This window comes from Mirounga angustirostris, unplaced genomic scaffold, assembly GCF_029215605.1.
Source record: "Mirounga angustirostris isolate CCGP_5_RB_7025 unplaced genomic scaffold, mMirAng1.0.hap1 SCAF_1, whole genome shotgun sequence".
NCBI classification, from domain to species: domain Eukaryota; kingdom Metazoa; phylum Chordata; class Mammalia; order Carnivora; family Phocidae; genus Mirounga; species Mirounga angustirostris.
Window position 1 is genome coordinate 85,614,714 of NW_026991709.1, and position 24,210 is coordinate 85,638,923.

At 41.0% G+C, this 24,210-nt stretch overlaps 1 protein-coding gene across 2 annotated transcripts in view; it reads left to right on the plus strand.

Annotated features, from left to right (window-relative positions):
* The first annotated feature begins 3,834 nt into the window (after positions 1-3,834).
* GNB4 (G protein subunit beta 4) overlaps positions 3,835-24,210 on the plus strand; it is a 58,066-nt gene continuing 37,690 nt past the window's right edge. Inside the window, exon 1 of one of the 2 annotated variants that reach the window (XM_064585033.1) lies at positions 3,835-4,003. The gene's annotated coding sequence lies outside the window, so the exon portion shown is untranslated. The remainder of the gene's footprint in view (positions 4,004-24,210) is intronic. The other variant, XM_045903339.3, reaches the window with a different exon arrangement.

A 24,210-nucleotide genomic window follows, 5' to 3' on the forward strand; every position in this document is an offset into this window, starting at 1 on the left:
CATGACTGAGCAGTGAGGTGGTACATTGGGCAGAGGACTGAGTGCTAGCTAGCATCAGTGCTAGTCGCCTGTTCTGTCGGATCCAGCACTCTCATTTTATATTTGAATAAGAGACAGGCTGCAGTTGTGATCTGCTTAAGATCACACAGATATTTTGTATCAGAGCCAAAACTCCGAATCAAGTCTTCTGACGTGAAGTTTAGTGTTCTTTTCACCCTGTCTGTCCCTGTCCAGTAACAGATTCCAGAGACCTGAACCACAGGATCTGGGGCAATAAATATATGCCGGGTGCTTCTTACCCCTCTCATGCCTGTGACAGATATCATTAGTTAAGTACAGCGCTCTCCTAAGGTCACTGATGAGCATGGAGATTGTAGACTCAAACTGCCACTAGAGAACCTGAGAAGAAAGATGCAAGAGCTATAACTGATTTATATCAGGAGTGTCAGAAGAACACAGCAAAGGCAATCTCAAAACATAAGCTGTAAAATGATCTAATATGGAAGTGCATCGTGCATGAGAAAAAGGAAAGTATTTAGACATAACCACTTGGGATCAAGGATGTCTGAAATGACACATAAGCTTCTTACAGAATTGACTTAAGGAATCACTTTCCACATCCTTGAGGAAATATGTTGTAGATGCTATTAGACAATTTCCATTTCATATTTTAAAACTTATTTTGTGGGGTGTCTGGGTGGCTCAGTCAGTTGAGCATCCAACTCTTGATTTCGGCTCAGGTCATGATCTCAGGGTTGTGGGATCCAGCCCCACGACGGACTCCATGCTCAGCAGGGAGTCGGCTTGGGATTCTCTCTCTTCCTTCTTCCCTGCCCCCAACTCTAAAATAAATAAATAAATCTTTTAAAAAGAACTAATTTTGTTGTTGGAAGAAAACCTGTTACTTTAGTTCTACAAAGTATATTGTATACATATAAAATTTGGCCTCATCCTGAATACAATAGAATTGGAATGCATACAACACATTCAACAGAGCAGTAGTGGTGTCTTGTATACTTTGAGAGTTCTGTTCTTCATAATGCACTTGTCATTGAGAGCAAAGCAGGCTCAGAAAAAAATATATGATTTCTAGGGTATAATTTAAAAGCGGAGGTTATAAAGCCAGGGCACTGTGAATTTTAGTGTAGCTCCCTGAGATCCAGATTCTCAGATTCACTCAACATAGGACCAAGAGCAGAGCTTCTCCCAACTTGATCGTAGGAGTACAAAACACCCTGCAGAAGCAACCACAAGCAAACTCCCAGAAAAATAATGATCACTCTCTCCCTTTCTATGATTCTGAGTAGGGCATGGGGGTAGAGTTAGCTATGAAAGTTATCTGAGTAAACCAAAGTGGCCAAGTTCCTTCATTAATCCATTTGTTCACTGAGTACCTACTATGTGCAAGGTCTTCTGTTAAACACTACTTGGAACACAAGGATGAAACAGGAGTTTTATCTTCAAAGGTTCTTTAGCCCAGACCCCATCCTCCTCTTTTAATAGAGTAAGATTTGAGAACAAGAGCCTAATGAGTTAGAAATCTGAGTATCAGCCGATGGCACCCAAACACAAGAACACCGGGTTTAAGCATTAGAAGCAGGATACATCACTACAATTGTCTACACAAATCAGCAGGCTTCAAAAATATTAACACAACACTTTCTCTCTTTTTCTTTCTTTCTTTCTTTCTTTCTTTCTTTCTTTCTTTCTTTCTTTCTTTCTTTCTTTCTTTCCCTCTCTCTCGTTTTCTTCTGACATGGATTACATTATCATTTGCAATATTACTAATTGCTGGATCACTTAGATGCATTACTGTGCTCTTAGGAAATTATTCCTGGTAATGAAATTCTTTTCATCAGTTCCACTTTCAGATTTGCAATACAGGCTTGTCCTTCAACAAGTAAGTGTTCTTTTCAGAAAAATATGCAGCAGATGTGGCAAAACAGAAACATAATATTCTTGGAAGTGGGCTAGTTTGGATAACAATTAAACTTTCGTATTTGGACTTTATTCTTCTAGTAATTTCTCTGTCCGCATCCAGATTTTCACAAAGGTTGAAATCATCATTTTGTGTAATTTATTCTCAAATCCTCAAACAAAGGTCAGTAAAATTCTTGTTATATCTTCTCAGATTTTTGTAGTAAGGAGCTGTTGATTTATATTTCCCCCATTCTTTTCTGGAATAGAATATTTCAGTAATTTCCATCAGGTTTTCCTAAATACCAGCAACTTGTTTTTCAATGAATAAACTTAACCAGATTACCTCTCAAAGGCCTATAATATCTGTTAAGTTCCAGGGCACAAGAACAAGACAGAAAATATCTTTCTTATCTGTAAAATGGGGGTAAAGTACACATTGTAAGGTCACTATGAGAACTAAGCACAGTACAAGAAAGCAGAGAGCCAGGTGTATAATAGGAATTCTCTAAATAATAATTTCCCTTTGCTTCCTTTTTAAAATGACAGTACTAAAGCTCAGGATTTAATCATTAAGGCAGTGACAGATGCAAACCATTCAAGTCTCAATCAACTTTTCGACACTTTGGTATGTAGAATATTTGACATTTCTCCTTCCTTCTTCATGGAAAAAGCACCCCACGTCAGGGAAAATTAAAAATTTTGGGGAAAAACACCTATAATTTCATCATCCTAGCACTACAACAGTTTCCATTTTTATCATGGTCTGGCTTTTATACAAAAAGGCCACATTTTCTGCACAGTCGCAATGAGACTGTGCTTCGCATGGCATCATCTCCTTTAAGGTACTAAGAGATTTATTCCAGGTGATAGTGGGAAGCTGCCGAAGAGGAAGGAATGCAAAGCTGCGGAGGTGTTAAAGTTCTCTCACATTGTTCAAACCTTTCTCCAGCACAGAAACTCCACAAAGAACTCCTCGGCAGTATTCGTTACCCAGGGCGGTTTCTTTAAATTGTTTGACGTCAGAGAAGGAATGCTATAGCAACAGACTGTGAAACTGGAATTAACTCAGAAGAAGGATGGGGGTGGGGAGAGGAAAACTGCTCCCGGGCGGTACTGACTTCAGAGGAAGCAAATTGGGTAGTTGCATTCATTTTATGACATTTTAAACATAAAACACCCGGAGAAATGTGAAAGAAAAAGTCGGTTGAGATGCATATGATGTTTAACTCATGCAGAGATGAGCGACTTGCCAGGGTTATCGGAAAGGCCTCGTTTCATCAGTCACAATAACTTCCAAGGATTGGTCATCTATTTAGAGGCAGGCTCTGTGCAAACCGTATCTCATTTAATATTTTAGCACCTTTATGAGGCAGGTATCATCCCTATTTTGCCCTTGACCGAGCTGAGTCCCTGAGACGTACGCGGTCACCCGACCAGCGATGGTAGAGCTGGGATTCCAACGCAATTTAGTGTGACTCTGGGCTCCAGTTTACTTTCTTAAACATAAATTCCAGACTGTTAAACCTAAACGGGACCTTGGGGTCCTCTACGTCAGCCCCCCATCCTGCCCACGAGCAAATTGAGGCTTCCGCGGTGCCAGGAAGGAAATCGGCCACACCACTTGGGCGCAACTGAGAAGTGTGCTCCGGCGTCCAGGCGCCACAAGGACAAGAAAACGAAACTGCCTGGGAATTAATGTTTTTCTTCTTTTTCTAGCAGGAAACGAGAGAGAAAATAGGAAGCAGAAGCTGCGCGCCGCGCGCTGCGCCCGCCGCCTTCGCCCCCCGGCCCCCGCCCCGGCGACGCGCGCTCCAGGGCGCGCGCGCGCCCGCGGCGCGTCCCCAGCGTGCCCGCGCGCCTCGTGCCTCGCGCCTCGCGCCTCGAGCCACGTCCCCGCCCCGGGCCCGGCGCGCCGCGGAGTTGGCTGCTGGGCGGCGCGGGCCTGGGTGTGGCCGGCGGGTCTCGGCGGCGCTAGTCTCGGCGGTGCGCTGTGCTCTGCACGCCGGCTCCGCGCTCGAGGGGCTGCTGAGCTCCCCGCGGACTCGGGCAGCGGCAGGTCGACGCGGACCCGAGCTCCCCCCAGGTAGGCGGCGATCGCACGCGCCGCGGCTCGTCGGAGCGCCCCGCGGGGGGATCCCGGGCTTCCCGCAGGGGGCGTGGGGCGCCTCGGGGCCGCCCCGGCGGAACCCCGCCCGCGGTGGCGTGGGGCTGGCGGGGTCGGGCGCCCTGGGCGGCGGAGCCCGCCCGGCGGGGACGGGACGGGCGCGCCTTGGCCGCGCTGTGCTCCCGCGCGGGGGCCAGCCCCTCGGCCGCCGCCTCGGGCACTTCCTGGGCGGCTCGGACTGCTCGCTCTGGGAGGCGAGGGGCGGCCTGGAGTCCCTCGGCCTCCAGCCCCCCAGGTCGGTCCCTACGGCCCGAGGCCTCGCCGGGCGACTCAGAGCGCGAGCTCGTGGCTGCCCGGAAAATAGCGGTTATTCGGGACTGCCCAGAAGGGTTACTGGGTAGCTCATGAAAGTTTTACGCTGAGTCCTAAAAATGAGACCAGTGGTTGCGCGTTCAATTTGTTTTGGAAATGATATGTCCAGTATTGGGGCGCGGGGTAATGGATTATGAATTCTTGTAAATTCTGTACATGGTAAAATGTTTTCCTTTCCTCTCCACATTCTTTTTCTGCTTCAGAACACAAATGATTGCCTTCTACTTTGATATTTATTTCTGTACGGTAAGGGAAGACTGAATTTCCAAAAGTTTAAGAACAGACTTTCATTTGTTTATAGAAGCGACGCTTTGTTATTTTGCATCTCGCTCTCTCTGTCTCTCTCTCTCTCGGTGTCTCTCTTCCCTTTTCTCCCATTCCTTCCCTTTCTCTTTTGGTAGAGGATGTGGATACATCTTTTTCTCTTTCGGCCACTGGCAGAATAGCTCGGCGTGTAGGTTAGCACCCTGCTGGGAAGTTTTCTTAAGACATTTCAGATTTAATTTTTGATCACAACGCTTTATTATCATTCCTTCTTGGTGTTGCAAACTGAGATTGTGACCTTTGAGTACATCTGCTAGAACACAGAGCACACACTGCTTATTTAAGATGAAAGGGAAGTCTTTTCTAGTCGTGGAGGAAAAGGACGGTTTGGATACATAAAATTGTATGCTTTGAGTCTCTTTGCCATTGTACATTTTAAGACTCTTTAGTGTGGAGCTTTTGGGTTATTACCGACCCGCGGCTCTGAAAGTTTATTGTATATTTCAGTATTTGGCTAAAGATCATTTTAAGATTTTCCGTGTTGCATTTTGGTTTGTAGATGAATTTGAAACTGAAACAGAAGCTTTTAAAATACTGTTTTATTGAACGCGGTTAACTATCTTGTGTATACACATTTATTAAATTATAAAATTGGTTACCGTGGCTTGCAGTACATTCAGGTTCGTCTCTGTGAGCCATAAGCATTGTTTAGGGGGTTATTCTGAGTCATTGGTCTTTGTTAACCCGTAGAATTGCTTCTTTTATTATTTTTTCCAGCTTTATTGAGATACAACCGACATACAACATGGTATAAGTTTAAACAGCGTGATGACTTTATATTCATATATATTGCAAAATGATGACCATAGTAAGATTGGTTAACATATTCATCACTTGTGTGTGCCTGTGGCTGTGTTTAGCAACTTTCAAGTACAGAATACAGTGTTGTTAACAGTAGTATCCATGCTGTACCTTATATTCCCAGAGCGTACTCGCTTATAACTAGAAGTTTGTGCCATTTGATCAACATCTCCCCAGAATTGTTTCTTTTAAGTCATTGGCGCTTTAGTGTGGCGGCACATATTTTTACACTTTAAAAATAGATTCTGGGACATTTTGAAAATTGAGAATTGGAACAAAGTATCGGACATTTTTCTGCCCTTACCAAGTACTGCCTGAGATGGTGTGATTTCTCTTTCAGGCATGTTACTAAAGTACACTTTGTTACTAGTTTCTTTACCTTGCTGGCTGGTTTAACCTGGGTTTGTTGTAGGGACTAATTATTAGACATTTGTTCTGGGCCAGGGGTGATGCTATACATTATTCTATTTACATCTCACATGAACTTGGCAAAGGAGGCATTCTCCAGTTCTACAGGTAAGGAACCTATGGCCCTGAAATCTAAAATAACTTGCCTGTGGTCGTGTAGCTGTTTAGTCACTCAACTGGGATTCAAGGCCAGACCTCTCTGAATCTGAAGTCCACGTTCTTTCCTCTGTGCCACATTGACTTTGTGCCAGGACATGAGGAATGACCCTCAGTTACTCGTTAGCATATTTGTAAATTTTCCAAGACATGCCAGAGATGTGGATTTGTTTTTCCAGCATGGTTGTTACTATCCGTCTGTGTTATTGTGCAGATCCTCACGTCAGCCATTCTCTCACCTCTCTGTTCCTGGTTCAATGTCTGGCTCACTCAAAGTTCGAGACCTCCCTCTTGCGAGGGCAGATTTTCTCCTGTTGATGTTAATAGGTAATGAAAACTTGATTATCCTTCCAAAATAATAACCCCATTTTAATGTGGGTTTTCTAGAGCCATAGATACAACTATTTTGGAAGGTTATAAACAGTATGACGTGTCTTTTGAAATATGGGAACCCTCTGATATTCCTCAAATTAAACCAGAAGATATTTCTTTTAAAGATTTTATTTATTTGTCAGGGAGAGAGAGAGAGCGCACAAGCAGGGGGAATGGCAGGTAGAGGGAGAGGGGGAAGCAGGCTCCCTGCTGAGCAGGGAGGACAATTCGGGCTCGATCCCAGGACCCTGACCTGAGCCTAATGCAAATGATTGAGCCACCCAGGCGCTCCTGTGTTTCCCATCTTAAAATTCTTTTCTTGACCTATTATTCTGCCCCATGTCTCTGGCTCCACATTGAGAAAGCATTTTTTTTTTTTTTTTAGAAAATGTAATTTTTTGAGAGAATAAAAATAAATACAGGAGAGGATAACCAGAAATAATTAGTTACCTACAGGGGGTGGGTAGGAACTGAGTAGAAGGCATAATGGAGGGAACAGCACTGCTGTGATTTTATCTTTTTGTATAGTTTTGGAAACTTGTTTATGTTTTATATGTTCAAAAATAAAATTAACAAGTTTGAAGGAAAAATCCTCCAAAATTTAATACAAACAGGAACAAAGGAACCAACTATATTTCAATGAATAACATGAATTCTCTGAAGAAAAAAATCCAAGTAAGTTTTTAATACACCACTTTGACTATCTACCTTTAATCTAGAGAGAGAAAGGACTGCAAAAAAAAAAAAAAAAAAAATCTTGAGTCCTTTGTAGTAAACTGGTTTTTTATAGTGATAGAGATATAGCAAGTCTTGGACTATTTTGTATGTATCATAGAAATGAGCAAATGAGTAAATTCGTAGATTTTTAAAAAATATTTTATTTTACAGAGAGAGCACAAGCAGGGGGAGCAGCAGGCAGAGGGAGAGGGAGAAGCAGGCTCCCCGCCGAGCAAGGAGCCCAATGGGGGGCTCGATCCCAGGACCCTGAGATCATGACCCAAGCTGAAGCCAGACACTTAACCGACTGAGCCACCCAGGTGCCCCAAATTCATTGATATTTTTTGAGGTAGGGTTTTCACTGTGGGAGAAGGGAAATAAAGATACGAAATGGAAGAAGGCAGTGAAGCACTCTTTGGTGTTGGATTGGATTTAGAGTTACATATTTCCTAGCTCTGTGTGATGGAAAGGTCTAGAAGCAATGTCACCCTAGTAGCAGTGAGCACAAGTAGTGCCCAGATCTAAATGGCTGATTCCAGGGCTGGGGCAGGGAAAGTAGAAGAGCCTAGAACACAACGTTAGGAAGTATTCCCCCAAATGGTGGTAGCACATCAAAAGGACGTAGGAACTAGCTTGAACAGCCAAATCTGGGAAAATTTGAGCCTGAAAATGAATACTGATAGTAACGGATTATAACCCATTGAATAAAATAAGAATCCACAAGTTTATAATAAAGGAAAAGGAGAAAGCATTTTCAGTTGACTGCCAGTAAAAATGTAGAAAGTGCAGTAGAATTAGAAGGGTGACTGGTTTACAACCATCATGGTCATGTTGATTCGTGAGCATCACTAATGGAGAAAATTGGATGGGGAAAAGGGGACTAATACGGTTTCCCGTGGTCTCTCCAGAGATTAATGACCGAGGGGAAAAGGAATACTTCACAGTGCAGAAATCAGGCAGACGCCATCTCAACCAAGTGATGAAAGTTAACTTCACCAGTAGCGGGATAAACAGGTTCCTCTTGGGGCGTCTGGGTGGCTCTGTTGGTTAAGTGTCTGCCTTCAGCTCAGGTCGTGATCCCAGGGTCCTGGGATCCAGCCCCACATCAGGCAGGGATCCCTGCTCAGCTGGGAGCCTGCTTCTCCCTCTGTCTCTGTTGCTCCCCCTGCTTGTGCGCACGCTCTCTCTCTCTGACAAATAAATAAATAAAATCTTAAAAACAACAACAAAACAGGTTCCTCTTGATGTGCTTGAACTGGGGACATCGTTACTTTTCTGTGGTTTTTCTAAAATGCATGACCAAAATCTACACAGAGGAAACAATTGAGGGACCTTAATTGAGGGTCGTTCTACAGACTTTTCCAATATGCTAATGTCATGAAAGACAAAGGCAAAGGAAGTGTTCTAGATTAAAGGAAGTTTGGGGCGTTTGGGTGGCTCAGTCGGTTTAGCATCTGCCTTCAGCTCAGGTCATGATCCCAGGGTCCTGGGATTGAGTCCAGCCGGCAGGGTTCCCTGCTCAGCAGGGAATCTGCTTCTCCCTCTCCTCTACCCTTCCCCCCTGCTTGTGCACACGTGCTCTCTTTCTCTCTTTTTCTCTCTCTCGTTCTCTCTAGTGTGTGAACTCTTTTGCTCAAATAAATAAAACCTTAAAAAAAAAAAAAAGGAAAGAATGCTAAAAAAAAAAAAATAAAGATAGTTTAAGAGACCTGACAAAGTACAATGCATAATCCTAGATTGGATCTTGGATTGGAAAATCTAACTGACATCAGGACATTGGCAGAATTTGAATAAGTAGTGAATATTAAATAATAGTATTGCAGGGCGCCTGGGTGGCTCAGTCGTTAGCGTCTGCCTTCGGCTCAGGTCATGATCCCAGGGTCCTGGGATCGAGCCCCACTTTGGGCTCCCTGCTCGGCGGGAAGCCTGCTTCTCCCTCTCCCACTCCCCCTGCTTGTGTTCCCCCTCTTGCTGTGTCTCTCTCTGTCAAATAAATAAAATCTTTAAAAAAAAATAGTATTGCATCAATATTAAGTTCCCTGAATTTGGTCATTGTACTCTGGTTATATAAGACAATGCCCTTGTTCTTAGAAGATACACAGTGAGTTATTAGGAGTAAATGGTCAAAATATCTTCAGTTTACTCTCAGAATGGACAAGCAATAATAATTATTACATATGAAGAGAGAATGATAAAGCAAACGTGGCAAATATTAATAATTAGTGAACCTAAGTGAAAGGTCTAAGAGTATTTATTCACCATACTACTTTTTTCAGCTTTGTTTGAAATTTTGAAAAATGAAATATTAAAAATAAAACTTCAAAAAATAATAAAGCTACTTTGTGTCCAAAAACAACAACAAAAAATCTTTGAAGGATTCCATGTAGGCTGTATCTACTCCTCAACTCCCCGTCTCCCCTCTTCTAAACCCACTCCAGAGTGGCTTTATCCTTCCTGTGCTGTGAAAAAACCATTCTTCTCGAAGGTCACCAGTGACATCAGTCTTGCCACGTTAGATCTCTTGGCCACCTTTCACACGGGTAATGGAGAACTCCTTCCGGCTGAAGCAGTTTTCCCTTGGCTTCTGGGACATGGACTCTGATTTTCATCCTGCTCCACTGGCGATAGCTTCTTACTCTCAGAAAATGGTGTTATCATCCACCCAGTTGCTTAGGCTAACAATTCTAAGAATAATCTTTAATTCTCCTGTTTCACTCATCCTACATCTATTCCCCCATTGGCAACTCTAATGGGTTCTAACTTATTATTATTTCTAATTTGGCTATTTTTTATTGTTTCTACTGCCACCACCCTTGTGTCAAACCACCATCTTCCTGGGCCTGGACTACAGCAGTAGCTCCTAACTGGTCTTTCAGCTTCCAATCTCAGGCAGCAGAACCCATTACTATGAGATAAAATCTGAAGTTTTTACTGTGGTCAGGAGGCCCACATGATTACATGGTTGGTCTCCTGCTCACCCCCTCTAATCTTTTCTGCTTTGCTCCCTCCCCTCCAGCCTCACTATCCTCTCTGTTGTTGATTTAGCATGCCAGGTTAGTTTCTGCCTCAGGACCTTTGCATTTACTGTTTATTCTTCCTGGAATGCTCTTCTCCCATTTAAGGCATGACTCATTTGATCATTTCTTTCATTCAGGCTTTACAGATTAATTTATTTAAAAATAGCCTTCCTTGTTGCTGACTTCTTGCAGGTTTTTTTCTCCTGCATAGTACTTATCTGTACTTGAAATTGTTGTTTATTTATGTGCTTTATTATCTATCTCCTAGACAGATATAGAATAAAGCTCCATGACAACAGAGCCTTTTGTTTGTTTTGTTTACTGCTGAATCCCTAGAGCCTGGAATGTGTCTGGCATGTGGTTGGAACTCAGATATTTGTTGAATGAATGAGTAAATGCATGAATTAATATATTCCAGCTTTTTTGCTGTGTTTTAACTAATACTGTTTCAAATGGAGAAGATTGTCTCAGAGAATCCTATAATGTAAAGTTTCTTGGTGATAACTGCTAAAGCTTCTCTGGAAGCTAACAAGTTGTTAATTTTGTTTCCCAGCTTCATCTTTCTTTTGTCTGCCCTCTGGTGGATGTAATCCTGATAAGCAGCCAGACGAGTACAGTAGGTCACTAGGAAGAAACAAAAAGGGAAAAATCTTGACCACAAACTGGATAATTAACTTTTAAATTACAAAGATTAAAAAATTTTAATTTTTGGTAAGCGTCTAAATTAACCATATTAATATTGGAAAGAATGACAAGAAAAAGGACACTATTTAAAGAGAGATCTGGTTTAGGATGTAAAAAAAAAACCCAAAAAACTAGCTCCAAAATGTTTTGACTATTTAAAATAATTCCTGCTTAAGTATACTTCTTTCTTTTAAGGGCACCTGGGTGGCTCAGTCGGTTAAGCGACTGCCTTCGGCTCAGGTCATGATCCTGGAGTCCCAGGATCGAGTCCCGCATCGGGCTCCCTGCTCGGTGGGGAGTCTGCTTCTCCCTCTGACCCTCCCCCCTCTCATGCTCTCTCTCTCTCTCATTCTGTCTCTCAAATAAATAAATAAAACCTTTAAAAAAATAAAAATAAAATATTTTTTAAAGATTTTATTTATTTGAGAGAGAGAGAGACAGAGAGAACACAAGCAGGGGGAGGGGCAGAGGGAGAGGGAGAAGCCGACTCCCCACTGAGCAGGGAGCCCAATGCGGGGTTTGATCCCAGGACCCTGGGATCATGACCTGAGCCGAAGGCAGACGCTTAATGACTGAGCCACCCAGGCGCCCCCTCTTAAAATATTTTTAGTATTTTTCCATTTTTAGTTCACAGACACCTTTTTCTCAACTACTATTAATTTCAGTTAGTCTTGACTTTTCCATATGTCAGTTAACATATGCCAGTGAGAAGCCTGTACAAACCCCAACAGTGGGTAGTACAGGCAACACTCTTAATTACTGTGCTACCCGACAGCCTTCCTATTGTCCTAGGGACAGCACAAGTACCAAAGAATTTCCTTTGGTGCAATAGTGATGAATAAAAAATGCTTGGTAAGTTTACAGTATATGTTTCTCAATACCATTTTTCCAGTACGCATTATGGAGAGCCTTCTGGAATTGTTCAAAGTTACATCTTATTTAATTTGTTTTGCGGTAGCAATCACATTAAATGATTTTAACACTCGAGTACTACGGACTTGCTAAAATAACATAAATGTAAAGTTTCTCTTAATGTCCATCTTTAATATTTAAGGCAGTACATAGCTTAAATATCCCCTCTTCTCCTACCCAGTTTTGGTTTTAGCAGGGTTGTTTCCTGTGCTGTTCGGTTATTACCGAGGACGCTTAGTATATACCTTGCTGGGTAAGGGCGTCCTCCCACCAAAATGCTTACCTTACGGTTGGAACCCCAAAAGAGAGCATTTGCTCAGGGGCTGTCAGTGCTGGGCATCTTTGCAAGTATTTAGAGCTCTGAGGTTCTCTTCACAGCTATGTAATATTTCATTGTATGGATTTACCGTATTTGCTCTCCTGTTGATTTATGTTTGTAACTTTTTTGTTAAAAACAACTGAAGAGTGACAGTCCTTAAACGTTCATTCTTATTTATGCAAAAATACTATGTTTTTAGAAGTCTTACTGTTTCGGGCGCCTGAGTGGCTCAGATGGTTAAGCGTCTGCCTTCGGCTCAGGTCATGATCTCAGGTCCTGGGATCGAGTCCCGCATCGGGCTTCCTGCTCCTTGGGAGCCTGCTTCTCCCTCTGCCTCTCTCTCTCTGTCTCTAATGAATAAATAAATAAAATCTTTAAAAAAAAAAAAAGAAGTCTTACTGTTTCTTCTTCATCTTCTAACTTGTAATACATTTTTAGCGATGGAGAAATTGGTAGAATCTGTACCGTAGAGAGAGAACACTGCTTTGGAATAGACAAAGGTGAGGACAGTGGTCCCTGGGCTTGTGTGGAGGGATTTTGGTATTTTTGTTATGGTAACATGTAGCAATGGCTGACTCATTTTTCTTTTCCCCTTCAGTTTTTATGAGCTCCCCCCCTACACACCCTTACCCTGGAATTGTTTAAAGAGTGAAATTTGGGCTTTAACTATTTAGTAATGTAAAATCAAAAACCCAGTAATAACACCTTAAGCTGAATGAGACTTTGTTGTCTAACTGGCATGCAACATAGATTATACATTGTATTTAGGATAGTTAACAAGGCTTATAGTGACCATGTTTTTATAAGAAAATAATTTAAACATTTTTTTTATTTTCTAGACTTCTGTAAATTAAATTATGTACTTAATAGAAAAATGGAGGACAGCTAATTATTTAAGGAAATTGAAGTTTGTCAACAAGGGATCTTCATTATGTGCGTTACTTACGAAATGGGTCTCTGGGGAAGCTGTTGTGGGAGTAGGAATAAACTTTTTGAAAAGTGGTTTTAGGGCGTCTGGTTGGCTCGATCGGAAGAACATGAGACTCTTGATCTTGGGGTCGTGAGTTTGAGCCCCACGTTGGGTGTAGAGATTACTTAAATAAACATTTAAGAAAAAAAAATGTGGTCTTGTCATATGATATAAAAAGCAAAAGCAGTTGGTATTTAAAAATTTTTTAAACTTAGGGGGCGCTTGAGTGGCTCAGTTGGTTAAGCATCTGCCTTCGGCTCAGGTCATGATCCCAGGGTGCTGGGATCGAGCCCCGCATCGGGCTCCCTGCTCGGCAGGAAGCCTGCTTCTCCCTCTCCCACTCCCCCTACTTGTGTTCCCTCTCTCACTGTGTCTCTCTCTGTCAAATAAATAAATAAATAAAATCTTAAAAAAAAAATTAAGCAGTAGCCTACTTATTAAAAAAAAATTTTTTTTAAACTTAGATATTAGTTTTCATGGTTGTATGTTAACGTTTATGGGAATTAAAACTTATCAAGGGATTTCATTATTTCATTATTTATGTGCCACTAGGGAAGCTTTTGGGGGGAAAATACTTAAAAACACACCCAAATACTCCTCTGTGACTTAGGGTATAAAGAAGGAGAGAAATGTTGCTATGTAAATTTCACCCATGGTTATGTGCTAATTTTCAGTGAGGAAACATCTTTGCAAAGTTTTTAGAGATGATGGTGAGACACATCATGAAGGGCTAGTGAAGCATCAGGAGTAATGTATGTTTCTTCAGCGATGCTGAAGAGCAGTATTGGTGTATGTGAGGGTGAGTGCTGCTAAAAACACAGTTCAAGCCACCTGGGAGAGAGAAGACCCCTTGGATTGATGGCTTTTGAGAACCTTGGTGGGGGAGGGAGTTGAGCATGGAGTGGAATCACAGATAGCTAGTGTGGGTTATTAGCTGTTAGTCTAAACCCAAGAAAGCAATCGTATGATATTTTGATAAAGTGTGATCCTGGAGTAGCATTGATGGATATCTGTTCATCTCATACCAATACCACATAGGTGCATTTGCTTTTTAATTAGTAAAACCTCCAAAGTTTTACTTTCTGCCTCAGTATTAATGGCTTTATGTTAGAAAAAAAGATCTGTACTGGGTGAGAGAAAGACACCGAATAATGTACTCTATTTCTAGTTACTGTTGGTAACTTTAAGATAATTTTACTTTTTTAAAAAAAGATATTTTACTTTTATTAAAGCTGTGAACACATGGAGTTGTAGCTAGCTGCCTTCCCATGAATATGTTAATTGCATGTCACATTTTGTCCCGTGAAGCCAAATTAGCAAATAAGCTAGATCATGATGCCTTATAAACATTTATAAACGCATAAATATTTATTGGATGGGCACTTAGAAACATTTGTTGGATGAAATTCTGATAGCCACTGTTGTCATATTTTCATCCTTTAGTGGGGGGATTCATTTAAATATTTTTTAGATATAATCAAGAGTAATATGTAACCAATTCTGGTAAATTTAAGGGATTGTTTTTGGTTAAAAAAAAACAAATTATGTGACTTTAAAGTGATCTAAGACTTTGTGACTTAGTGATACAGAGATGAACCATACATGGTCCTATCAAAAAAATCCAAGAGGTAATAATACTTGAGTGAAGTCATCTGAGAAAAGACAGTCTGAGAAGGTTGTGATTTGTAATTTACATACTCATAATTTATTTTCCTAATGTCTGAGTCACAGAGTCTTAGAAATACTAAAATTAGAGGCTTCTCAACTTAGAGAAGGTAGTTTTAGGACTAAGTAAAGGAAATTCCCTGCCATTTTATATAGCTGCCAGTGAATTCATAGAACGTGTTGCTTTAAGAGGTAGTGCAGCTAAAAATATAAGCATACTAGAAACAGTTTCAGTTTAAGGGAAATCCTTAGTATGGTAAGTTCAGTCATATTCCCATGAAACATTTGGTTTTGGTGACATAACATTTTAAATATGTGCTCTATTGCAGCCCTTCCATCCTGATATAATTATTACTAGTTTCTCGTGAGAAGATGAACTTTTCTGATCGGGGTGGGTCGGTGTGTGGGGGTGCCTAGTGCAGGGTGGGCGTTCAACACATTTGTTGAGTGGAAGAATGAATCGCATGACAATTTGGATTGACAGTAGGTCGGGATAGTGTTCATTTCTTCTGTAGGCAGGATACACTAAAAGAATGGAGACACGTGCACTCTACATTTATTTTATTTATTTTTTTTTAAGATTTTATTTATTTGAGAGAGCGAGCGAGCGAGCACATGAGGGGGGGGAGGGTCAGAGGGAGAAGCAGACTCCCTGCTGAGCAGGGAGCCCGATGTGGGACTCGATCCCAGGACTCCAGGATCATGACCTGAGCCGAAGTCAGTCGCTCGCTCAACCAATTGAGCCACCCAGGCGCCCGCACTCTGCATTTAAAAGATAAACTGTGCATCAGGTTTTTCTGTAGTACCTGATATTACTATAATTTTAGGTTTTGTTACTACTTTTGCCTCAAAGAGGTCTTCCCTTCTTTTCCTTGATTTAAAGGATACTTTTATAATTTGTAATTTAAAAATTAAACCTAAAGAATTTATGATGAAACGCTCAGCTTTTATAAATGGCAAATAGTTTAAAACACGACAGTTGTCACACATGTTCTATTTATAACACACAAATGTAAAAATGTAAAATGTAGGAATGAAACAACAAAATCCATTTGCTTTTAATTCCATGAATACCTCTCCATTTTTTTTTACTTTTATCCATGACATTTTATTGGGCTGTGGAATTTACCACCTCAGTTTAGATTTCTGCCAAGATGACAAATCCTGTTCAATGAGAGACCCCCTAATTCTTTTTTTTTTTAAGATTTTTATTTATTTGACAGACACAGCGAGAGAGGGAACATAAGCAGGGGGAGTGGGAGAGGGAGAAGCAGGCTTCCCGCCGAGCAGGGAGCCCGATGCGGGGCTCGATCCCAGGACCCTGGGATCATGACCTGAGCCGAAGGCAGACGCTTAACGACTGAGCCACCCAGGCGCCCTGAGACCCCCTGATTCTTATCCAAAGCGTTCACCCCCAGTGGATCTGTTTATGATACCTGGATAAAGAGCTTGTTTTCTTGTTGATTTCTGACTGTGTGGACTGATGATGTTGTGACTTGTTAAGAAAACTAAATCACAAGATTTTTTTTTTTAAGAAAAAATGTATTAAGAGCTACTTTTGGCCGTTGAGAATCTAAAGTCCCTTTCTTAATTCCAGAGATACGTGAAACACTATTGGCAGCTATTTTCTCACACACTTCACTACTTTAGCAAAGATTAATGCAGTTAAGCTTTAATTAAAAACCTTAAGTATCTCTCTTTTCAGGTGTCTTGGGTATTTCCTGATAGAAGATAGCTGGTTCCTAAGCTATCCTTTCAACTCGAGTTTATTTCATTCTTATATTCTTAAAGAGTAAAAGCAAGACCAAATACAGATTATTTTAAAGAAGGTGATGGCTGCCAAAAAAATTCAAGTTTTTGCCAGATGCATTGTTCCCTTGAGGAAAGAGAAGATACCACCTGAAATATGTCAAGAAATTGTTAATGATTTCTTTGTAAAAATATTTTTAAGTTGTGTTTGAGAAATAGGAAATTTATATGGGGAGTGTCTCTTTTTTTCTCTTCCCATTCTGAAGGCATTCCTCAAGGAAAAAAATTCAAAAAATTTTCACAATTCAGATGTGGGAAATAATTCTGCCCTATTTAAAAACTGATAAAAATGGGAATGATTTTTTCTACAATCATGTATTCCAACTACATGATTTCTTTTTTTAAAGTATTTAGATGTTTTGTTTGACCAGGAAGATAATATAAATGCCATTTAGGGTTTTTTTGGAACTTTTTTTAAGATTTTATTTGAGAGAGCGTGAGAGGGAACCCAAGCAGGGGGAGTGGGAGAGGGAGAAGCAGGCTTCCCACTGAGCAAGGAGCCCGATGTGGGGCTCGATCCCAGGACACGGGGATCATGACCTGAGCCCAAGGCAGATGCTCAACCAGCTGAGCCACCAGGCGCCCCAGAATTATTTACTTAAGATTCATTTATTTATTTATTTTAGAGAGAAAGAGGGGGGGAGGGGCAGAGACAGAGGGAGAGAACCTCAAGCAGACTCCGTGCTGAGCGCAGAGCCCCGATCCCACAACCCCAAGATCATGACCTGAGCCAAAATCAAGAGTTGGATGCTTAACCGACTGAGCCCCCCAGGCGCCCCTAAATGAACACACATTCTTGAACCTACCCTCAATCAAATGGTTTTAGATTTGTTTCCTATGTAAACGAGTTTAGACCTGTGTTTCTCAGACTGTAGGAGGCACCAGAATCAGAGTGTTTGTTAAGCACTGATCGCTGGGCTCCACCCTCCGAGTTTGTTGTTTAGACCTGGGAAAGGGCCTAAAAGTGTGCGTTTCTAGCAAGTTCCTCAGTGATGTTGCTGCTGCTGGTGGTGGTCCCCACACGTTGAGAACCACTGATGAGGTTATTTAGTTGCATCGGTGGTTATCAACCATGCTTCTTCCCTTACACACCTGAAGGGTATAACACTAATTAACAGTGCTTCAATCTAGGAGTCAAGGCATTGGAGTGGGGGTGGGCCAGGTACTGCTGTCTTCACGAGGTGGGTGTAGTTTGAGAAAGGTCTTCACATAATTGGGTGTTTTCTCCTACCCTCATTCCCCTTTTGAATCTCTCTCCTCCCCCCCACTCATTAGAGAGTCCTGGTCTATATAATAGGGCATAAGGATAGAGTCCTCTCCCTGCAAACAGGAGTCTCCAGAGTTCCCAGGGAGGGATCTTCACTTCTCAAGGAATTACAGAGAGAACAAAGGGGTTACAGGGCATCATAACTGGGATGCTGAGGCCATGAAAAAATTTCTTTCTGGTAATAATTGTATTTTTCTTTTTTGTTTAAAGTCTTTTGCATTATATCTACTGATCCATGTATAGATAATGGCCTGAGTAGTGTTTCTGGTTGTAGTGTCTTTGTATATTTCCCTTGCTGGGCCAAATTAGCCCTCGCTTAAAGTTCCAAGGACATTTTGTGAATGTGTATATTTAATTCTCCAACCAATCCCATGGGGTATCTCCAATCTACTGATGAGGGAATTGAGACTCAGAGCAGGTGAGCAATTTCTGGGATCACGCAGTAAGGATACTTCCAGTGAGCCAGCAAGTTATTAGGTTATATGAACTCAGGTAAGCACGGTAACCTCCATAACTTGTAGTTTCATCGTCTGTGGGATGGGGATGATATTAGCCCGCCCCTTTGTAAAGATCTTATTTATTTATTTGAGAGAGAGAATGAGCGTGAGAACAAGAGGAGGGAGGGTCAGAGGGAGAAGCAGACTCCCTGCTGAGCAGGGAGCCCAATGTGGGACTTGATCCTGGGACTCCAGGATCATGACCTGAGCCAAAGGCACTCAATCGCTTAACCAACTGAGCCACCCAGGCGCCCCAGCCCCTCCCTTCTGAGGTTGATTTGAGGCCATTAAATGAGTTACTGTGGGGAGTTTTGAATAGTGCATGGCACAAAAGAGCTCAATGAATGCTGTCTCTTGGTTGGCTAACTCCTAATGCCTCAGTTCTGGGCTTGTCCTGACTTTGTGCCACGTTATCTTCCTCTTAGGCATTGAAGGTCAGTAATCTCTTATCCACAAATTGGAGATCCAAAATGCTATAAAAATGGCAGGTTTTTTTCATATATCACTTAATGGCAAAACCTTATGTGATTTGGACTCATTTCATGCCACAACCTGGCCTGATCTAACATGAAACCTGCTAGTTTGTTTTTCCCCACCTAGTTGTGAATGTGCTTATGTTTTGCTACAGAAATACTCCTTGATTATGTGGGGTGATGCCCCAGGGTCCACACCTTTATAAAATCTGAAAACTTCCCAAATCTGAACCACACCTGGTGCTAGGGCTTTAGATAATGGGATTATGGACCTATGTGAGTATGCACTTAAATGTCTGTTTTCCTACTGAACTGTAAACTCCTGGGGAGCTGGGCCTGTCCTATTCATGTGTAGCCTCAGGTCTTAGCACATGATAGGCATTTGGTAAATGGTGAAAGAATGAACCATTTCTTTCTTTCAACCCTCATCAGGGTGCCTGGGTGGCTCAGTAGTTAAGTGACTGCCTTTGGCTCAGGTCATGATCCCAGGGTCCTGGGATCGAGCCCCGCATCGGGCTCCCTGCTCAGCGGGAAGTCTGCTACTCCCTCTCCCACTCCCCCTGCTGTGTTCCCTTTCTTGCTGTGTCTCTGTCAAATAAATAAATAAAATCTAAAAAAAAAGTAACGAACCATGCCACAACATACCAGTTGAGTGAAGGGAAACAGACTGAAGAATAGCACCTTATTTATTTTCTGGAACACAGACAACACAGACTGCCTGCAGTTCACAAGAGGCAGAATTTTTTACTTTGGGGACATTTAAGTGTTCAATGGGATGAGAAATAAAAAAAAAAAAAAAAACCTGAATGCCGAGGCTACAGTTTCAGCAGCTCTAATGTTTTTCTGTCTTATCCATCGCCCCCTACAGCCCTAGATTTTTAGCTAATTTGTGAAAGCCCCATGGGAATATCTGTATCTGGACTACTTGGGGTGGATAGGCAAGCGTGCTTTTAAATTCCATGCTAAGAATGATCATAAAAGCTTTAAATACCTAATTCATTATGGGTTTGCAGTTTTTTTTTTTTTATTTTACAAAGTATAGGAATTAACAGATTGCAAAGAGAAACGTAGAACATTAGGGATTATAATAACAAACTTGAATTTTTCTGATGAATAGACTTAGTAAGCAAAAGTAGTTTTATGGCTAAATTTACAACTTAAAATATTCTCTCATGCTTTGCGAGCTTTCATAATCAGTATGAAAATTATTAGCTACAAAATATATTTCCTTGTCACATATAGATGAAAATGGCTGTTCACTAACAGTAGTATAATTGTACAGGCTGCATAATGCCTTGCTTTGGGGAGAGAGGGCTGAATTATGCAACTGTGTTATTTTTTTAATTGGTGTGGATACAGTGGCTCATTGGTTTTTTTATATGTGTAACTGGCACAGCCAAACTTTTAAGAAGATAACTAATACGCTGCTTTCTTCTCAACTTACAGTGCTTTCATTATATAAGAGAGTAATTTCAATTGTGTTAAATGAATTATTCATGTAACTTAGTCAAGAAGTTACGGTAACTGAAAGACACTGCTGATATTAAACTAATTTCTATTAAATTATTAGTTTAAAATTGCTTTCATCTATAATTTCGGTACCACTTCAGAGATTGTGATGAATAGTCCCAGTTTGACCTAGAGTAAAAATCACCATTGGTGAAATTTCTTGACAATTACACTGTACCCTTCTGATGTTTGTTGTCTGTGTGTTTTGTTCTTAGTTGTGTTTTTTGTATAATTAAAATTTTTTAAGATTTTATTTTTAAGCTGTCTATACACCCAATGTGGGGCTTGAACTGATGACCCTAAGATCAAGAGTCGCACAGTCCACCAACTGAGCCGGCCAGACACCCCTGTGGTGGTTGTGGGTTTTTTTTTTTTTTTTTTGTAATGGAATGTAGAGATGGCTCATATATATCTCCTATTCTTTTATCTTTCCCTCCTCCCAGGAGGAAAATTTCTTAACTAGCTGGCTGAAGATAGATCCTGGGAAACCTAAGTATTTAAGAAGTGAATGGGGGTGGGGGGAGACAGCAAAAACTACAAACAAACCCAGAAACAATAGTGAAGTACAAGGAGGATCTAGGAAGTTGGAGTCATGAAAGCCATAGTAGTGTAGTAAAGGGAATACGGAGGGAATATCATTAGTCAGATTCAGCCGAGAAGTCTAATGAGCTGCCTTTTGAAAAGAGGCAGTGTGGCAGGGTGGAGAGATGCTGGGTTCCAGAGTCACACACACACTTGGATTCAGTTCCCAACTGTGCTACTAATCTCAGGCAAGTCATTTAACCTGTCTGAGCCTCAGTTTCTTTTTGTCTTTATTTTTATCTCATTCTACTTATTTTATGGTTCCCAGTGGACTTCAGGTATGTTAAGAGATAAACTGAGGCATAGTAAAATTTTAAGTTGTTTTATAGCAAAAATCGATTTGGATTGGGCATACATAGGGGCAAGATTTTCATAGAGAAGGAAGCAAAGCAAGGAAATTACTTGATTAGCTGTGGCTCTGTGCTTGCCTTATTTGGAAAGCCTAGTTGGCTGTGATTGGTTGTCCTTGGGTTTCACAGGCTTAGGTTTGGGTTTGCTTACATAGTTTGCTAAGATATTAGAACCACCTCAGCCTAATGGTCTCCTTGTTTAATTTAGTGCAAGAGTTAGATTAACTATAAATATATTTCTTGTGGATCCACATATGACTCACTTTTATATATTTATATTTGCTTATTGGTAACCTAAACATCTGTAAAGCAAATACCCAACTCAGGAATTCGAAAATTAACAATTACTTGCAACTATTGTACTTGTGTGCTTCTTCCTTGTACTGTTTTATCATTCTCTTCAAAAACCTTTTATTACGTATGTGTGCATTCCTAAACAGTCTTAGTTGTTTTTGAATTTTATAAAAAGAGTATTATGCTGGTATGTGTCTTCACCACCCCCAGTATTGTTCAGACTAATCTACATTGTCTATACCTGTAGTTCATTTGTTTTCATTGCAGTATAATAATTCAACATGAAAACACTACAATTATCCATTCTCCTGTTGGTGGGCAATTAGTGTTTTTAGTTTATTGCTCTTACAAGTAGTACTATATGAACCCCATTCAAGCACATGAGTACTTGACTTTCCTTTAGGGCTTATATACCCAGAAATGGAATTAAATTTTTTTAAGTAAACTTTTAAAAAAATTTTAAGTAATCTATACACCCCAAGTGGAACTTGAACTCACAACTCCGAGATCAAGAGTGGTGTGTCCTACCAACTGAGCCAGCCAGATACCCCCAGAAATGGAATTGTCCTATTGAAAGATAGAGGTAACATCACCTTCGTTAGATATTGGCCAAGTTGCTTTCCAAGAGCTTGCCTACCAGAATGAGTTACCATTTTCCTTAACCTTGCCAATTCTTTTTAAATTTAAGTAATCGCTACACCCATTGTGGGGGTTGAACTCATGACCTCGAGATCGAGTCACACGTTTTACCCCAACTGAGCCAACCAGGTACCCCAACCTTGTTAATTCTTGGTTGAGATACAATTTGATCAATCTGAAATTGATGAATTTCATCAATTCATGAAATGTTGTATGAAATTGTTCAAAAGTATGAAATTGTTGATTTGCATTGCCCTGATTACTGAGGTTGGATATCTTTACATTTGTATATTGGCTTCCACAGTTTTTCCTGCTGTGGTTTGCTGACTCATATCTTTGCACATTTCCCAGTTAGATTATTGGTCTTTTTTATTAGTTTGGAGGAATTGGTTTTAAACTCTAGATACTAATCCTTTATCTTAATTTTAGCTTGTAATGATCTTTTCCCAATCTGTGGCTTGGTTCCCCCTCCCCCCCCATAGAAGAGAAACTCTTCTCATTCATACACTGTCCTTGCACACCTGAAGGTGCTAGCTAGCCCTTCTAGCTGACCTTTCTCTTCTTAGCCTTCTTGTATAGAGGGATAATTGTAAGAATCATTGTCAACAGTTGTGTTGGGGGGAGTGCAGCAGACCATTGGGCTATTTAGTACACCTTGAGGTTGATTCTGCTCCCATATGTTGGAAGATCTTTAAAAAAAAAAAAAAGCATAATTGGTACCTCTTTGCCTTCAGCTTTGGGGCTGTTCACTATGAGTCCTCAGAAGTCCTACTCCGTTTTCTGTTAGGCCTATGACCAGTGTAGATGGAAACCTTAATTTCTGCCTATCATTGCTTCCTTTTTTGGTCATTAATTCAGGTAAAGTCTGATCAGTGAGAGAGTATGTTTTGGTTTACTCTCTTCTCAGGTTGGGTTCTTGATTATCTTAAACTTTAAGGAAGATTTGGAGTTAATTTATACAGCAGTTCACCTGGCTATACCCAGTGGAGAATTTTTAGTGGTGGGTGCCTCTTACTGGTTTTCTTTCTCCTGCCATTACTTTTCATATGTTCCCTCCACCCCACCCCCCACACATTGAATTCACGAAGTTTTTTGAACTATTTTACCATTTCCTCTGTTTTTGTTCTTTATTAACTGCGGATGTAAAGGACCTGCAGGAGGGCAAGTCGTTGGATGACTTTGTCGCTCTAGTCAAATACGTGCCCCAGAGGACCTCACTTCTCTGAATTGGAGCATGCTTTAGATCTATGGTTTGAGGGAGCGACTTACTAAACTGTACCTCATGCAGCAATATCATTCTCAAGAATTCAGAGCTTTCATAGCCATATTACATCCATAGACCATGTCAATCCATAGACTAGCCACTTCGTTAGATCCTCCTTTAGACCTTCAAAACATAATTTATTAGGATTTATCTTACTAGGTTTCACTTGGGGCTATCTTGTGGCCTCGTTTTACCCTAGTCAACCTCTAGGCTTGTACAGAAGTCATTTATAACTTAGTCTATGCTAGATGTGCTCCTTGTTGCAATCCAGCAATTGTCAGGGGGGAAGAAAAGATCAACAGAAAGTGTGTAATCAAAATATTCTTTCTCCTTAGTGACAGAACCAATAAGTTTTCCTTAAAGAGTCAAAAACTAGTTCCTCCTTTTAGCAGTAGATAATGGAAGGTGGGGGAAGGCAGCTTTAACATTTCTTTTCAGGCATCCAGAGAAAGTTTGTGGTTGTCTTTCTAGGGGAGGAAAGGTGATTTTTCCCTTTCCTCTTCTGAGTTCTTGGCGGAGACCCCCTGCAATAAAAGATAAATGAAAGAAACAAATTTATGAATATGTATGTATTCCTTGGGTATATGTGAAAGATTTCCAGGGGGAAAAATGTGTAACCCCTGAGGTAGTCCAAGGCACCAGCTTAAAAAACAGTCTTCAGCTAAAGAAAGAAGATCTGGGAACAGGGGTGGGCTGGGTAGGGGACCTGTTGTGGGAGGTTATCAGGAAAGGCAAGGGTAAACAAAGGTAAGGTTTGTTGTGCAGATTTAAATCAGTACATTCTC